The sequence below is a fragment of the Meles meles genome, chromosome 4 (assembly GCF_922984935.1).
Source record: "Meles meles chromosome 4, mMelMel3.1 paternal haplotype, whole genome shotgun sequence".
Lineage (NCBI taxonomy): Eukaryota > Metazoa > Chordata > Mammalia > Carnivora > Mustelidae > Meles > Meles meles.
In genome coordinates, this window is record NC_060069.1 from 57,137,940 (window position 1) to 57,155,514 (window position 17,575).

At 43.8% G+C, this 17,575-nt stretch overlaps 1 pseudogene; it reads left to right on the top strand.

Moving 5' to 3' along the window:
* Positions 1 to 3,457: 3,457 nt before the first annotated feature.
* On the top strand, positions 3,458 to 4,076 carry LOC123940684 (annotated as a pseudogene).
* Positions 4,077 to 17,575: the final 13,499 nt, after the last annotated feature.

Below are 17,575 nucleotides of genomic sequence, written 5' to 3' on the forward strand. Positions count from 1 at the left end.
CTTTTACACCCAGGCTCAGCCTCCAGCTGCCTCTCCAGCCTTATTTCCTCCCACTGGTTCCTCCTGACTCACACTCTGGGCACAACCCTAAACACCACTCCCAGATCTTCCTGTGCTTTCCTCCCTGAGCACGCACCCTGCCCTCTGCCTTGAGTTTCCCTCACCCTATTCTTTCCTATGTTCCCCTTCTCTATCTGGACATTTCATCTCTGTGTGAAACCTCCCTACTTCCCTGGGCAAATTGAGGTGCTTGCCACTCTGCCTCCCCCATTTGGCCACTTGCTAGAATGGACTATGTTTCTATTTCAAAAAAGCATGGACACAGTTCCTGCCTTCAGAGAGCTCAGGAACCAAAAACCCTGAAACACAGACCAAGACTCATAAGCCATGACTTCAACCCCCAGGGCCCAGAGGATCACTGCAGACTGAGCTGCCTCGTTATAACAGAGGGTGCAGGGACGGAAGGCCACATACCTAAGCCAGCTCCACTCTGTCCATTGCCCTCATTAACCTTTCCAGTTCCAGCATCTCTCATTGCATTGTCTCAACCCATGACCCCAATCTTGTTTCGTCCCTTTAATCCTCCATTTCGAAGATTGCTCTAGTATTTTCCTGCCCACAACCAGTTGTCAAGAGACAATATGACTGTAAGTGAGAGAACAAGCTTTGACTTCAGGCAGAGCTAGATGTTTATCCCAGCTGCAGCAACCCAATGACTTGCTCTGAATTTAAGGAGATGACAGCATTTAACTGCTCCAAGACACAGTGAGGTCTCAACAAGCCACAACCCTTGTGGCCATTGATTAGCTTTGGGGTCCTCCATCATTGCACCATCTCCAAGTTTCGTATCTATTATCCTGAGTTCCACCAATTTTCTCCCTTCCCTTTCCTTCTCCATCCTGTCCGTTATCTTTCAGTAAGAGTGACAGATCCTATACTGCTGTAAGACCTCCCAAGTTTTGTAGAGGAGATGGCATTATGAGTCTAAAAGACCTTTGCATCTGGGGATCTGACAAGAAGAGGGTATACCAACAAGTATATAAAGACAGAGACAGGGAAGTATGTATCTAGAGTTCTTGTAGGGGACTGTAGGTTTTCTGTTTGGCTGGATGGTGGGGTCCATGCCAGAGATGTTTAGAGGTCAAGATAGACAGAGTCTGAGACAATCATCTGCAATTTGGGGGAAATCACAAGCATAGATTTGTGGGGATGGGGAAAGTGGGAGCAGGATGTAGGTTGACTTATACAGGATGCATTGGGAAGGGAAGGGACCCAAGACATAGGTCCCACCACAAGGATGACCCTCTTGTCAAACAAAAGTCAGAAATTCAGAAGCCCTGAGTTCCAAGATCTGCAACCAATGAAGGACGTGACCTTGGGACTTCAGTTGGCTTATTGCAAAATGAGAAGCTGGACTTTCATGTGGAGTTACCCAAGTTCAAATACAGCCTGGTCACTTATCAGAACAAGACCTTAGGTACGATACTGAATTTTTTGATGTCATCATTTCCCTCATCTGTAAAATTATGGCAACAGCAAAATAGTTCCCTTACAGCTCTGCTGCAAAGACATGGCACAGACAACCAGGCCTGGCACATGATAGGAATTTTAAAAGGAAAAGAAAGAGGAAAATGGTGACTGTCGAAAGTCCTTCCAGCTTAAAAAGATTCACAACGCTTCCTATTACAGTCTTTTCTTATTCAGAAGAAGATCTGGAACACAATCTGGGCTAGTCTGGGGTACAACATGAAAATTTCCTTTTCATTCATTTAAAAAAATATGATTTGAGAACATAATCATCCTTTCCAGATACACATTGTCTTCAGAATATGGAAATGTATCATTAGGAAGATAGAAAAGCAATGTAAAAGCCCTGAAAACAATAAAACTCTGTTAAGCGTTTGATTTCTAACTCGGACTTCGCCTGCATTTCGAAGAGGAAGGTATATCAAACAGGTATGCAGGCACACCACTCGTGTCTTCGTGTGACTCCTGGAGACTCTGGAAAGCAAACAGATCACAAAACTATAACCAGGTGCTTCCCAAAGTCAACCAAACTTTAGATGTCCCCAAATTTGTCTGTGGCAGGTCAGTTTGGACCCCTTCCAGAATCTGGTGATCAAAAACATATGACCTATTTCAAGACTCAGGACAAAAAGGTCCTGTTTCAGTGCTTAAAAGAAATTCCAGGAGTTTTCAGTCCTATTCCACCCTTCCACACACTTTGCACTTACCCACCATTAGGAAAACATTTGTTACACTGCAGTTTCCGGACATCTGTCTTCCCCAGAGACTGAACATAATAAGGACAGGTCTTCTTCATGTTTCTCTCCCCAGCGCCTCCTATATGACAGTCACCACACCTACTGTATCTTCAATCCCTGTGATCCAAGGCAGCCTGACACAAAAGTGGGTCATAGTCTTGGAATTACACCCACTGTATCCCAAAGAACTGAAGAAAAAAATACCTGGAATACATGGGCAAACGAGCGTTCACATCCCATGCCATTCTTTCCACCCCAAATACCCTTTCCTTTCATTTTTGTTGCTTCTCAGGTCTCCTTCAGAAGGCATTTCCTTATTGATCCCTACTCACTTATGACTATGTCTCACCACTGTGCCTCTCTTAGTAATTAGTACTATGTGTGTTAGAGGAATCTTTACCTCTTCCACTCTGCAGGAGTGTGCTGCCCTGAGGAGGCTCTCTCTGGACTGTGCCATTTGGATCTCCTTCGTCTACTCAGAAAACTCCCCCACTTCGTAAGCCTCCCTCTTCATGCCCTCCTTTCCCACAGAAGGAACATCTCTGAGGTGGATGGAGCAGGGCCCAGGTCAGAGATTCTCACCAGACTATTCATCACAATCACCTACAGAAGTTGGAAAATAATAGTTTGGGGCTCTCTGTTCATCCTCATTCAAAAGATGGCAGTATCTTCTTATGCAGTGCCAGCTGCATCCCCAAGACATGATGGTGAAGGTCAGAGTAAGTGGATTTGGTCATATTGGGTATCTAGTCACCAGGGCTGCTTTTAACTCTGGCCAAGTGGATATTATCACCGCAAATGATCCCTTGTCATTGACCTCAAATACATGATCTACATGTTCCAGTATGATTCCACCCATGACAAAGTCAATGGCACATTCAAAGCTGAGAATGGGAAACTTCTCATCAAGAGAAAGCCCATTTCCTGGGCACCTGCGTGGCTCAGTCGGTTAAGCGTCTGCCTTCAGCTCAGGTCATGATCCCAGGGTCCAGGGATCAAGTCCTGCATCAGGAAACCTGCTTCTCCTCCTCCACTTCCCCTGCGTGGGCTCTCTCTCTCAAATAAATAAATAAAATCTTAAAAGGAAAGGAAAGAAAGCCCATCTCCATCTTCTAAGAGAAAGTTCCTGCCAATGTCATGGGGTGATGCTGGTGCTGAGTACCTTGTGGAGTCCACTGGGGTCCTTCACCACCATGGAGAAGCCTGGGGATCATTTGAAGGGTAGAGTTAAGAGGGTCATCATTTCTGCCCATCCTGCTGATACCTCCATATCTGTGATGGGTGTGAACCATGAGAAATATGACAACTCTCTCAAGACTGTCAGCAATGTCCCCTATACAACCAAATGTCTGGCCCCTCTGGCAGGAGTCATCCATGACAACTTTGGCAAAGTGGAGGGACTCACGACCACAGTCTATGTCATCACTGCCACCCTGAAGACTGTCAATGACCCCTCTGGGAAGCTGTGATGAGGTGGCCGAGGGACTACTCAGAACATCATCCCTGCTTCTACCGGTGCTGCCAAGGCTGTAGACAAGGTCGTCCTTGTATTGAATGGGAAGCTCACTGGTATGGTCTTCCATGCCCCCGTCCCCAACATGTCAGTCATGGATCTGACCTGCCATCTGGAGAAAACTAACAAATATGATGACATCAAGGTGGTGGTGAAGCAAGCATCCCCCTCCAGGGCATCCTGGGTAATGCCGAGGACCAGCTTGTCTCCTGTGACTTCAACAGTGACACCCACTCTTCCACCTTCAATGCTGGGGCTGGATTGCCCTCAATGACCACTTTGCCAAGCTCATTTCCTAGCACAACAATGAATTTGGATAAAGCAAATGAGGGGTAGATTTTGTGGTCCACATGGCCTCCAAAGAGTAAGAGACCCCTGGACCACCAGCCTCGTCAAGAGCAAGAAGAGAGAGGTCTAAGGCTCCTAGGGAGTCCTTGCCCCAACTCCTGTCTAACATACTGAGAATCTCCTGACCTCTACACAGTTTTCATTCCAGACCCTCTGAAGAAGGGGAGGGGCTTGGAGAGACTGCTTTGTCATGTACCATCAATAAAGGACACAGTACCCAGCCAAAAACAAAAAGGAAAAATAACAGTTGGGTATGTATAATCATTGCTTTCTGTTCTGGAAGAAAACAGATCACAAGCCACTGTTGGAAGTGTTTGCCTTTGGAAGGAAGGACTGAGGGATGGATGAAAGGGGCACAGTCTTTCTTTACTGTACTGTGAATTTTTACTTTGGGTATGTATATCATTTAATTTTCTTAAAACATGGAAAAAAACAGATGTTCAAAGTCTGCTCCTAGATATGATTATTTAGAATATCTGGGAAGAGGCCTAAGCAGCTGTATTTTATTTAAAGCTTTGGGTGATTTTGATGCAAAGGCAGAGTTGGGGCCCATGGGAGAGGACAGGTGTGAATGCACACGTGATTTTATGTGGGAGGGTAGCGGCTGGGAGCAGGATTCTACAACTAAAAAAAATAATAATAATAATCCTCCTCTTCAATATTTCGTGCACAGAGGTTTCCTCAGCCTTCTCCCCAGAAGCCAGATCAGACAGTGGGCTCAGTCTCCGCTGCCTAAGGAAAGTCCAGAATGAAGCTTGTTCCCCATTGGAGGGTGAGTAGCGAGGGGCAATAAGTATGCTCGGAAGCCAGGCAGCCCAGGTTCCAGTCCTGGCCCTAACTGTGCCTTCCAGACACTTCTCTCTGCCTCCATGTCCTCAGTTAGGGTTGACGTGTGTTGCTATGCCCAGAGTACTTAGAGCCAAGTCCAGAGCAGGAAAAAAAAGTACGGTGCATCCCTGGCTATCAGCACAAGGAAAGCAGGGGAGCCTCTCCTTCTTATCATGAAAGCTGAAGCAGGTCACCCCCTACTTTCTCTGTGTCCCTGCAGAGCCACACTGTTGTCCCTGCGCAGTCACGCCATGATGCCATTATCTGTGCACACGCCTGTCTGCATGACTGGGGTGATAGTGCCTGCGGGAGACACCACTTCCCATGGGATTTGTGTCCTCCCTTTCACAGAGAGCAGTGGCCTTTGAGAAACTGTAAAGCATGCCAAAGAAGGAGTCACTTAGTTGCAAAGCTAGAGCATCTCTTTCTCGCAGGAAGCCATCCTTGCCCTAGCCTTATTTAACCATCGACTCCTCTTCCTCTGTAGACTCACCTCCTGGTAGCCTGTCAACAGTCTTCTACCTGAGGCTGAAATTCCATCTCTCTCTCAAGGCGAGGGCTCCTCGGCGATGAGCCTTTTCTTCTCCCATGTTACACACGTCCAGATTTCAGTGCATTTCTTGGCACACAGCAGGAGTGCAATAAATGTCTGTCGAGTCAGATTACGGTTCTCCTCTGACCCTCCCTGACATTCTCTCAGACTCCTACAGAAGGCAAATAAGATGTGAACCGGGTGTTGAGTCTCCATGTCAGTGGGGGTGCAGTGAAGGTAGAGGTAGGTTTACCTCTAAGAGAAGCATTTTTTTTAAATAAACAGTCTGCGAACACTTGAAAAGGAGGAACAAGGTGTGCCCTGGTTTTAAAATCCTAGATGATTTTACTTCATCGGCAGCAGGGCCCTTTGTTCTTTATTAAAACAGCTTAGGAATAACCTTGCCACGCTACTGCTACTATTAATGATGTGTAGACCTTATCACATTACAAATTGTATTATGAAAATTGAGTGCCAACACCAGGGAAAACTGATAGGACAGAGTTACCTCATTCTCTGATAAGGGAGCGGACTTCTTTGGACTTCCGCTGGCTCCTTTCTGCGCCTGCGAACAAACTGCAGCCTCTTCAGCCCCCACCCTCTCCGCCCTCACGTACCCGTCAAAGGGATCGGTGAGGCCCCTCTGCCAAGTGCCGCCAAGCCTCCGAAAGAGCTGGCGAGGAGCTGCTGCACCGTGGCCAGCAGTTTGCATTCAGAATAAGCAGCCGGCCTTTCAAAAAGACAGGGACTCAGTCCAATCCACACAGTTCTCAGTTTTTATAAGGACATCTTCCCATAGTTTCCACCTCAGGCTTCCAAACCACACTTGTCAATAGGGCGTGGTCCTCACTTTCCATGCCTTAGCCTCCTCTTGTGTGAATCAGGAATTCTTCTAAACAAAGAAGGGGTAGGAGATGGGGGCAGTGGGGAGCATCTCACAACATCTGCCCTTCTTTCCCCTCAGAGCTCCCCAGGAGGATCTAACTCCCTCTTCTGATAGTAGTGCTCTGTGAGGAGGCTGCATGCAGCACTGTCAGGGAGAAGGAGAAGGTTTCCATCTGCGTACAGTTCATTAAGCCCGCTTTGGTGGAGCATGTCCTCCATTAGGAGCTAGAGCATCCTCGTCCTGCCAGCAGCAGGAGGACCCTGAGAGGAATACCTCTGCAGACTTTCTTTTGCCTAGGAAAACCAAATGAGATCCGAACCTAAAGAGTGTCTGGTTTAACTTCCTCAAATCACTCCTTATTCTTCCTGGGAAAGGCCTGCCCAGCGACCCAGACTGATTCTCTGGATTTCAAATGCAAATTGCACACACACGCACGCACACACAGGCACACACACGCTGTGAGAGTTTTTATGGGGTAAATGGTGGCGTCATGAACGTCCAAGTTTAGCACCACTTTTTAACTTTCCATCACCAGGCCTTATCTTTCCAGAAAAGAGATGAAAAGGTCTGAGGGAGGGAGGTGATCATAGAGATGGGGATGGCTTTTATTAAAAGAGTGTTTTCCCAGACCTTAACTAAACCTCATCCACTTTCGTCAGTCAGGGCCGACAGTTGAGAGCAATATTATAGGAGGTAATTGCATGTATCAGTCAACAGCTTTTGTCCCGCGGCCGCTGAGAATTACAGTAAAACGGGCACAGGAAAACAGCATACTGGATTAAAGGCAAAAAAGATCTTTCTCCAGTTTCTCTCTACTCACCAGCTGTTATGTTCGGCTATGGAGACAGAAGCAGCAATAATATCTGGGGGAAATCTAGCCTACCACAGTCTGGGTTTTTTTTTTTTCCTCCTTCTGTTTTTCCTCCGCCTTAAAAGTGATTAAGCTTCGACTTTAAAGAGAAACTTTTTCAAAAAGCATTCTATCTCACCATAGCAACTAAGCTATTGACCGTATATGAATTTTTCTCCCATTCAAGTATATGAACACATATAAACCGAATCTTCTACCCTTGCTCAGACTGACTATAAAACAGCCACCCCAGAGCTGTTGATGTCACTGGGGAACACCTCCCCCATAGTTGCTTATTCAGTAAACAGTTGACAAGAAATAGATACATTTTATGTACATTTGATTATCAGTCACACCAAGTCAAATCAGGCCAAACTGAAGAGTTAGCAGAAGGGTCTGAAATTCACTCCCGCTAAGTGGGAGTTGGAAGAAGAGAGAGAGGAGAGAGAAATGCCTATCCTTGTGCACCGAGCACAAATCTGCACAAGAGAAGTGTGATCGTCGCCAGGTCCCTGGTGCTCCGGACACCACACACTGGCCCCCTGACCCCCCCAGGCTAAAGGAACTCCCTTTCTCTCAAACATGAGAAAATAAACAAGTCTGTCCAAAAGCTGTCAGAGACTTTGGACACCAAAGAGGAACATTCTTACGGCCAGGTCAAGGGTACCCGAGAGGGAGAAGTGGCTAAGCTGGGAAGGACAGAGACCAACTCCAGCAGGATAGTAGGGACCAGGGAATTGTTACCCTGGGTCATTTCTGAGTGCCTCAGTGAAACCAGGTGCAGAGCTGAGTCAGCTCCACCACGAGTCTGACAGAGGCCAGTTGGGACATGGATGCGTAGCCAGTTGGGTGGCCAGCTCCACCGTGACTCTGACAGAGGCCAGTTGGGACATGGATGCAGTGGCTCACAATAAAGCTGTTGTTATTAATGAATTTGATTCTTAAATACTTGAAATGCTATAGCCAAGATCAACTTATGATGCAAGAGTTAACAGGCTTTGTTTTGTTTTGTTTTGCTTTTTACAGATTAAAAGCTGAGGTTTAGAAAGGTGAGGCAACTCACAAGACATAGTCAATGAGTAATACAGGCAGGATTCAAACTCAGCTCTGTCTTTCCTAAAGCCTTGCTCATGCCACTACAATTTCACCCTTGGGCGGTGCGTGTCTAGCAGTACTTGAGTGTGGACACCAGGGATGTAGGGAGCTATAGGATAAAACTTAGCATCTTCCTGGGACATCTAATGTATTTGAATAACGGTGAGTATCAAACAGAACAGGAGGAATAGGGTGGTGTGGGATTAAGTAATTGCATTAATCAGTATTTTATAGCACACTTTTTCCCATTAAATTCAATGGCTGTATTAGAGAGCAGGATGCAATATTCCTATTTTTAAAGAAGATTGAATAGGTAATGAATTATGATGATTCAAATTCAAACACTACAAATAGTACAAAGTGGAAAGTTTCTCTCTCACTTACCTCCAAGCCCCAATTCCCGATTCCCTTCTCACTAGGCAAATTATTACCCATTTTATGCATATGCATATATGCATATGGTAGGGGAGGTACATATGTAGTCTTTTTTTCTTCTTTAAGCAAAAAGCAGCCCACTAGACATGCTTTTCTGCACATTGCTCTTTTTCATTAAACAAGAAATCTTGAAGTTCATATCTGTAAACAAAGTACTCCCTCATTCTTGTTGACAGCTTTTAGTACTTCATTAAATTGACACATCATTATTTATTTAACCAGTCCTATTAGTGGACTTTCAGAATGTCCTGAAAACTTTGCCACTACAAACAATGCCTCAGTTAATAATCTTTTACATGGATCAGTTCACACATTTGAGAATATGTATGTGGGATGCATTGCCACAAGTAGGTCTGCTAGGTCAAAGGCATTTGCATTTACATTTTGACAGATATTAACAAATTTCTCTCTATGGAGGTTGTACCAATTGGCACAGAGCCATTTCTTAGTATTATCAAACTCTTTTAAGTTTGCCAATCTGACAGGTGAAAAATGAAATTTCACTGTCATCGTAATTTGCATTTTTCTTCTCCTGGGTTGGGCCGAATAGCTTTTCAGGTCCTTAAGAGCCATTTTTCTTTCATTTTCTGCAAACTGTCCATATCCTTTCCCACTTGGCTTGCAGAGTTCTTTAGAAGGTACAGAAACTAGTCCTTTGTCTGAAACTTGAGTTGTACAATTTCTCCAGGCCCACCAGTCCACCTCCTCTTTTCAGTTTCCACTGAGAAACCCAGCCCCACCATGGCAGCATGGCATGAGCAGCCTGAATGGCCCCATGTGGACCCATGCTGAACCATCTATACCTGGACACTCTTGAAACCTACTTGCTGTCTGGCCAAGCTTCCTTCCACATCCTGGGTTCTTTCCCCAGGGCCTGCTCATGTCCAACGGACATCCAAGTCACCCTGATCTAGCTATTCCATCTCCAGGCTCCCCTGAAGAGGTGAGGAGATAAGAGAGAGGCAAGAACTGGTATATATTCTCAACACCAAATCCCCACCCCGTATTTATACACATCACTGTTTCTCCTCCACTAAGCATTTCCCATAGAACAGTTCGATGATAATAATCACTATCATGTGTTGAACACTTACTGCGTGCCAAGCACTGATCAAATCACCTTACGTATAATAATTCATTTCATCTTCAAAACATCTCGGGAAGGTATTATTATCAACAACCCATTCTACATAGATGACAACACAAGTGACAGAAATGTTCACTAATTTGCCAAGGGTCTGAATGCCAATATGAAGCCAGGACTGAAAGTCAGGCACTCTGGACTATATATCCACACGACTCAACCCAGCAGGCATTCTGGACACCACTCAGGTTACATATATCACACACACACACACACACACACACACACACACACTGCAATGCAGGGAAATTTCACTAATATTTTATGAGATTAAGGAATACTTTATCCTAATACCAACATGATATGAGATCTTGTGGGTCTTATATAGCAAGTTAAAGATGTTTGAGGACTTAGCTTGCCTAGTTTTTACTGAAAGCCAAGTAAGTGGTACTAAGTCTGAGGAACTATCCATCAACTTTCAAAGAATCAAGGAAATAATACCTAGGAAAACATGGCTTAAGAATTGTGACCTGGGCTGATCCCAAGGACCTACTTGGAAGTGGTGCTTTCTTACTGAAACTGCTACAACTCTCCTATCCAAGGCAAAAATGCATCCCAACCCTTAGCACATGCATATGACAAACCTTACTACAAGTAGGTGACTTAGGGATGCCTATTTGTACCTTATATCTTCAAGGCCTAGGTCTATTAAAAAACAAACAAATAAACAACAAACAAACAAACAAAACCTCCCCCAATCCAAACTACATCTCAAAGCCAAATATTCTGGGATGGACAGGAGGACCCCCAGAGTAACTCATTCAGATAGGTTTCTGCCATGCCAGATGAGGCCAGCTCATGTCTGCCCTCCATACCTTCTCATTCCCTAATGACCACAAAGGGCAAAAACAAACAAACAAACAAAAAACAGCCCATGTCTTTATCTGTATTGTATCAATGCAGCCCAAAAAGATGGTTTCTACACTGTGCCATCTACCTTGGACAGCTGTGGCTGAAGGAGTTTGAAAGTCGGTCTGCCCCCTGACTGAGTGATTCTATGCAGGAACAGGTAAAATACAACTTTCTTGCACTAATTCTGTAAGGGATCCCAGCCAGTGTCTGTTACTAACTATACAGTTAGATTTTGAATACTCAGGGTGTAATAATCCAGATGGTGATCTAATTCAATTTTTAGTTCCTCTACCAATATTCCCTTCTGATCAACAGACCATTAATTCAACCCTTGGACTGAAGGAGAATCCATCCATTTATCACCCCTAAAAACGTGTTCTGAGTCTTTATTTGCTATAGGCACCAGAAATAAGAAGACAAACAAACAAAAAAGTTCCTACTTATAAGGAGCTTATAGTCTATTAAGATATAGGGATTGAAAAAGAAAAAAACTTTTAAGGGCTATTGCATTCAATGCTAGGGAGCTTCTGCTTGGATGGAAGAGTCCACAAGATGACCCTTAAGAACTGAAAGCAGGCTAGACGGCAAAAGAGATGCAGGGGAAGTGATGACCGAGTGAAGGCACTGGCAGGTCTAGAGGTAGTGGGGGAAGTCATCTGAGTAGAGGTGTCTCATGAGCAGAGGCCCAGAGATGAGAAAGCCGTCCCCCACTTGAGAGGCTACCGCAGTTGAGCATGGCTGCAGTCTGAGGTTGAGACAGGAAGCCCCCAAACAGGAGCAGGGCCAGACTGTGAAAGCCCCAGGCTGTGCCACATGTGTCCCACTTAAGGTGGTCAAAGCCATGGAAATATATGCAGCCTGAGCGTGGGATCACCACGGCAAAACTGCTCACGGGACTAATAATTCACAGTAGAGTCCAAACGACTGTTGAGGCTTAATTGGTTAGTGTTTCGGTAAGAGACAAAATCTTCAGCCAAAGAATGACTCCAAATGTAGAATTTGAAAAAATCAAATGAAATTGGTGGGATAAGTGTCTGGGTGGGAGAAACCCCACTGACATTTCCCAAATCACACTAAGCAATATCTGCCATTTCTTTCATCAGCACAAAATTACACACACACACACAAGCAGTGTCACGGGTACATCAGATGATTCATTACAGTAGTGTTTATAATATCACAAGATTGAAAACCTAAATATTTATTAATTGTGGACTGTTTAAATAAATTATGGCGTATGTATAAAATGGAATACCATGAAGCTGTAAAAAAGCCCAAGGAAACTCATTATATACTATGTAAAAAGAGCTTCGAGATATGGTATTTGTGGAAAATGCAGAACAATGTGTATACTGCACTACCATTTTTCCATAAAAGATGTGGGGAGGAGGAGGAGGGAAAAGACCTATGTTTGTTAGTGCATAAAACAACTCTGGAAGGAGACACAAGAGAACAATGGCATTTGGTTGCCAGTGGGAAGGGGAAGGGGGTGGTTGGGGAAAGCAGCCTTCACTATATTCTTTTTTTTTTTTAAAGATTTATTTATTTGACAGAGAGAGATCATGAGTAAGCAGAGAAGCAGGCAGAGAGAGAGGAGGAAGCAGGCTCCCCACTGAGCAGAGAGCCTGATGTGGGGCTCGATCCCAGGACCCTGAGATCATGACCTGAGCCTAAGGCAGAGGCCTAACCCACTGAGCCACCCAGGTGCCCCAGGCTTCACTATATTCTTTTTTGTTCCTTTTGAATGATGTAAATGTATTACCTATTAACACTTGTCCCTGTCCTTGAATAGCTCACAGACCAAACCGATAAACACATGGACAACGGGGAAGAGCTAATTTAAAGTATCTAATAGGCTATAACACGAAGGTAAGAGAGGACTTGAAAAAATATTTGGTCCTGAGCTAGAGAAAATACAACTGGAAAAGATCGTATTCCTCCCATTTCAGTTACTGTTTCTGTCGAACATTTCTGGACTATTCTCAGCCCCACGTCCTGCAGGCAGTTAGTTCATGAATGAATACCCAGGGGGCTCCTTCCCTAGTCCCCTCACTTTACAGACGTGGAAATTGAAGTACAGCAAGGTGAAGGGGCTTGCTTCAAGCCATGTGGGTGGTTAGCAGTGTCCTGAGTGAACCCACCATGGTGTCCCCTCTGGCAGACAGACGCCGACACTACCTCAAAACCCGTGACTTTGGCGGCTCTCAGGACTGGCCGAGACACAATTTGGTCTGTGGAGATTCCACCTGCCAGTCCTCTTTGGAGACACTGAGTAACCTGTCTGCCCACCAGCCGGTTAGATGCCACCTCCTCTTCTCCTCAGCAGTGGAAAGTGAGCAAACCCATCCAAGGAAGACAGAAGTCATCCTCTCCTGAGGAGTGCTCATCAGTACCCAAACCCACTTGGTCCCGGCCACTTCGTGAGACCGGCACCCAAATCCTGGAACTTCTAGGTTGGTTTTTGTGAAGAACAGAATGTGATCCTTTGTTCAGTTAACAAACGGAAATCTCAACAATAAGTTACTAATCTTGCCTTAAATGAAACAAAATAATGGCCTATCAACCTATCATCCTCAAGCTTCAGCCTCTAATGTCTGGATAGGATAGAGCGATCTGTTGTCATTTGCAAATCTGCATGCAGCCGGGCGAGCAGCAGTGAGCATGGCTTCAGAAACAGACTAGGGCTTAGCCTGAGGTGGCAGGAGTCCTTAGGGATTTCAGAGCCCCGACTTGCTCACATATCTTTCATTTTTTCCAGAGAACTGCTCTTCCTGTCCAGGACCTTTCATTGCTCCCAAAACTCTACACAGTTAACCGTTGATCTCCCCTCTGCCCTCCTCATCAGCCTCTTTATTCTCGCTCCTTCCTCTGAGCTTTCCAGCAGCAGCCCCATCCTAAAAATAGCTCCCCCCCCCTTCATCCTGCCTGCTTTTTCATCTTTGGCACTCTTCCTTTTTACCTTTCATTTCTAGGTGTCTTTAGAATATGAAGGGGGAAATCTCACTTCAGCAAATTTAATAATAAAACAGTCATAATGTATATCATAAAAGTGGTGAATATTTATTGAGTATCTACTTTGTATCCGGATTGAGCTAAATATATATATATATATATATATATATATATATATATATATATATCTCCAGCAACTGTGATCTTGGAATAAAAACATCTTCTGTTTGGCAAGCTATTTTTGTCTCAAAACATGAATGGCCTGTGGAAACAGATTATGATTGGTTTCCACACTATCTACTTACTACGATGACAATAATCAATTGTGTTATCATACAACTGCTTTCAAGCAGCCCTTAATTGTGTGAGAGCCACACTCTAGAACAAACCTTCTGGCTGAATGATATTTGCACTGTAGCCAGAAATGGGAGGATGGATGACCATCCCCTTCCACCCTGGGAAGCCATGAGTCAGAGCTGTCTCAGTTTTATTTTTGTGCTACCCAAACTCAAATTTCAACATCTCTCACCAGAACCATATCACTCCTGCTTGAAATGCAGCAATACTACTTGACAACCCAATGGCTGCAGTCTTAAGAGTTTGGGAGAGAAGTGGTTGTGAAGATGAACTTTGAAAATCTCTCTCTTCTACCTACAAAGTTCTTATCAAATGTAACTGCCTGGGTTGGGTACTTTGATAATGTCTTCCTCCTAATAAATTCCGCTAGAACTAGAGATCTAAATAACTCATGGAGCTTATGATAATATATATTCTGTGCTCCTCATTGTGCACTTATTTAAATGACTCGGTGGCTGAATATTTATTTATCTTGTTCATTCTAATAAGATAGTATCTGAACCTGTCCTCCCCTCCTCAAATCTTCTCCCCCTCTCATTGGTCTGCCTTCCACATGCTGCCATAGTGTTATTTCCAACAAAAATACCTGACCAGAATTAGAAAGATTTATCGTCCCTTACCCATTTTGCCCATTGATATATCCCAAGACCAACAGGCAAGAAATATGTTTTTAACAAATAAAGGAATTAATTAGTGGTCAAGAAAAGCACATTAAAACAGGAAGTTATTGTTATCCATCCATCTACATTTTTTTTGTCTTTGTGTCTTCATGATTCTTCCCAGTGCCTGCAGCAGTGTGGTAAATGGAGCATCCTTATATTCTTGATGAGAGAACTTGACAACAGAGTTTTTCAAAAAGTCTTCATACTTTTTCATTCTGAGTGATTAATTTACCTTAAGAAATTAACCTAAATATTGGATGGAGAAAACAGTTTTCTGTTTTCTGTAAAGTACATGGAGTCCAGCAATAATGAAATGTGCGGTTATGGTGGCACAGCCACTCCATGTAGTAGTATATAGTTATCAAAAGTGATTATTAAGGGCACCTGGGTGGCTCGGTTGGTTGGGCAACTGCCCTCAGCTCAGGTCATGATCCTAGAGTCCTGGGATCGATCGAGTTCCACATCGGGCTCCCAGTTCCATGAGGAGTCTGCTTTTCCCCCTGACCTTCTCCCCTCTTATGCTCTCTCTCTCTCTCAAATAAATAAAATCTTTCTAAAAAAGTGATTATTAGGTTTATATAGTAACAGGTGAAAAAAGTAACAGCACACACACACTGTGAATCCCTCTGTCAAATATTCTTAGACACATGCTGAAAAGTGCTAACAAGGGGAACTAGAGTTGAAGTCTGGCTTCCCCATTTATAAATGGTGTAAGTTTCGGTGGGTTAATCTCTGTGGCCCAATTTCCTCACGTTAATTATAATGTGATGATAAAGATAACAATAACAAAGTAAGTGCTGTCTTAGGAGGGCTGTGGCTGACGGGATAAGCAGTGAACAGATACGCTTACTATAATGATGACTATAAGGGTGATGGAACTGGGCTGCTCTGTCTTTGTTTCCTAAATCCTCAGTGATGTGCTAATAGTACACACATCAGGACCGTGATCTCTATCTTTCTCCTCTCTCCTCTGGGAGAAACGTCTGGATCTGGATTACTACAGCCATGGTGCTTTTGTCGTCTTCTTCCTAGAAATCCCTATGGTGCTTCCTGCTTGAAACTATTGCTTGGCAGTATTTTTATGTTGTGTAGAATTCATCATTACATTTTATATGGACATAATGATCCCTGACTTCCCCAGACATGGCTTTCAGGAACAGGGCATTTTGGGGCCCTCCTCATGGACCTTCTGGCACAGGTCCAAATGTGCCACAACAAGTTATTTTGATTTTTAAAATATGTTGATTTGGCGATCATACAGATGGAAGCATGCAGATTGCCCATAATTTCAACATCAGCTCTTTCTCCATTTCTTCCTCAATCATATTTAATTTCTCCAGGGTGACATAGGTGCTAAAGAAATAAAAAAAATCCTAGGACGGTTTTCCTTGATTTGTTTTTCACATCCACTTGGTTTTACAACTCAGCAGAACCTGAAGTTCATCTTGTCTCTAAGATTAACTAAATTTGTATCTTTCCCAAACAGAAATAAATATAATAATTGAGGCCAGTGGTATTTAATGCCTAGGAAAAAAGGATGTACCCATTGGAAAGGCAGAGGATAGGCCATCTATGACTTTCTGGGAAGAACCCCTTGGAAGGCAGGATTCCCTTCAACAATTTGAAGGATGCTCCCCATCCAAAGGTAAGTATTTCTGTTTAAAGTTTTTTGTGCCCATTATTTCCTTAGGGCAGGAGCCCTGCAAGCAAATACCTTTAACTATGCCAACTCCTTTTTTGTTTTCCACAATTAGCTTATCTCCAATCATATAAACACACACACACACACACACACACACACACACACACACACACACATATGCACGCACTACGACAGTCTTTGGTTGTGGAGTTAAAACAGGAAAATAAAGGTTTCTTTAACTTTGAGAGTTGGGTTTGAGGACAAACCAGATTAAAGCTTCAATAGACATACAAAATAATAGATGAATACTGTTGTCTGCTTTCCTTAAATTATTTTATTAGAAAGAACATATTAATTATAATGGAAGCAAACTTGGACTCTATGGGTTTCTAAAGAAAATTCCTTTGTAGCATCACGGCAGGATTTCCCACCATTTTTCTCTTTCTGATGAAATTAACTCCCCATGGTTGGTCAGCAGGATAATCTAATTTTAGCCAATCAGCTTGGGAGCTGCCGTTGACCTCACAAAGGGAGAGAAAAGTATCTGCAGTCATAGCAACCGCCCGCTCAGCTCTGATCATCTCTGGACCCTTCCGCCTAATGACAGACACCGGCTTGCTTCTTAGATGATTAATCTTTTCCCCTGTGAACCTCCTTGAATACATTAGCCAAACAAGTCTGATAAATTTGTTTATCCCAAGACAATCATTAGAAAATTACCTGCAAAAGTAATTCTCACTAGAGCAGTTTGTGAATGGAAAGCCATATGGCAGATGAGAGTAGAAATAAGCAATAAAATCTCTTGCTGTACGTTGCAACAGGTCAGGGAAGTTATTTCCCCTTTAAACTTTATCATTTTACATCAAATCACAAAAGCACAGCAGCCTAAAGCCCATTTTACATGGGCAGAAGAAACCTTTATCCAGTCACTAGTCGTTCCTCCAACACTGTACCTACTGTGTGTTAGGCTTTAGAGATGTGCCACTGAATATGAGCTTTCTCTGCCGTCCTCAATCCTACTGCGCAGTGAGAAGAGACACATGTGTAAAGAGATAATTACAGCACACCATAAGGGCCATAACTGAGACAAAACAGAGAGCTCTGGGAGCAATGAAAAGGAGGGGATAACTGTCTAATTTTCCAGAGTCAACAAAGAGTGTCATGGCTATGACATTCAAATTAGGCAAAAAGGATGAGCAGGATTTTTCCAAAATG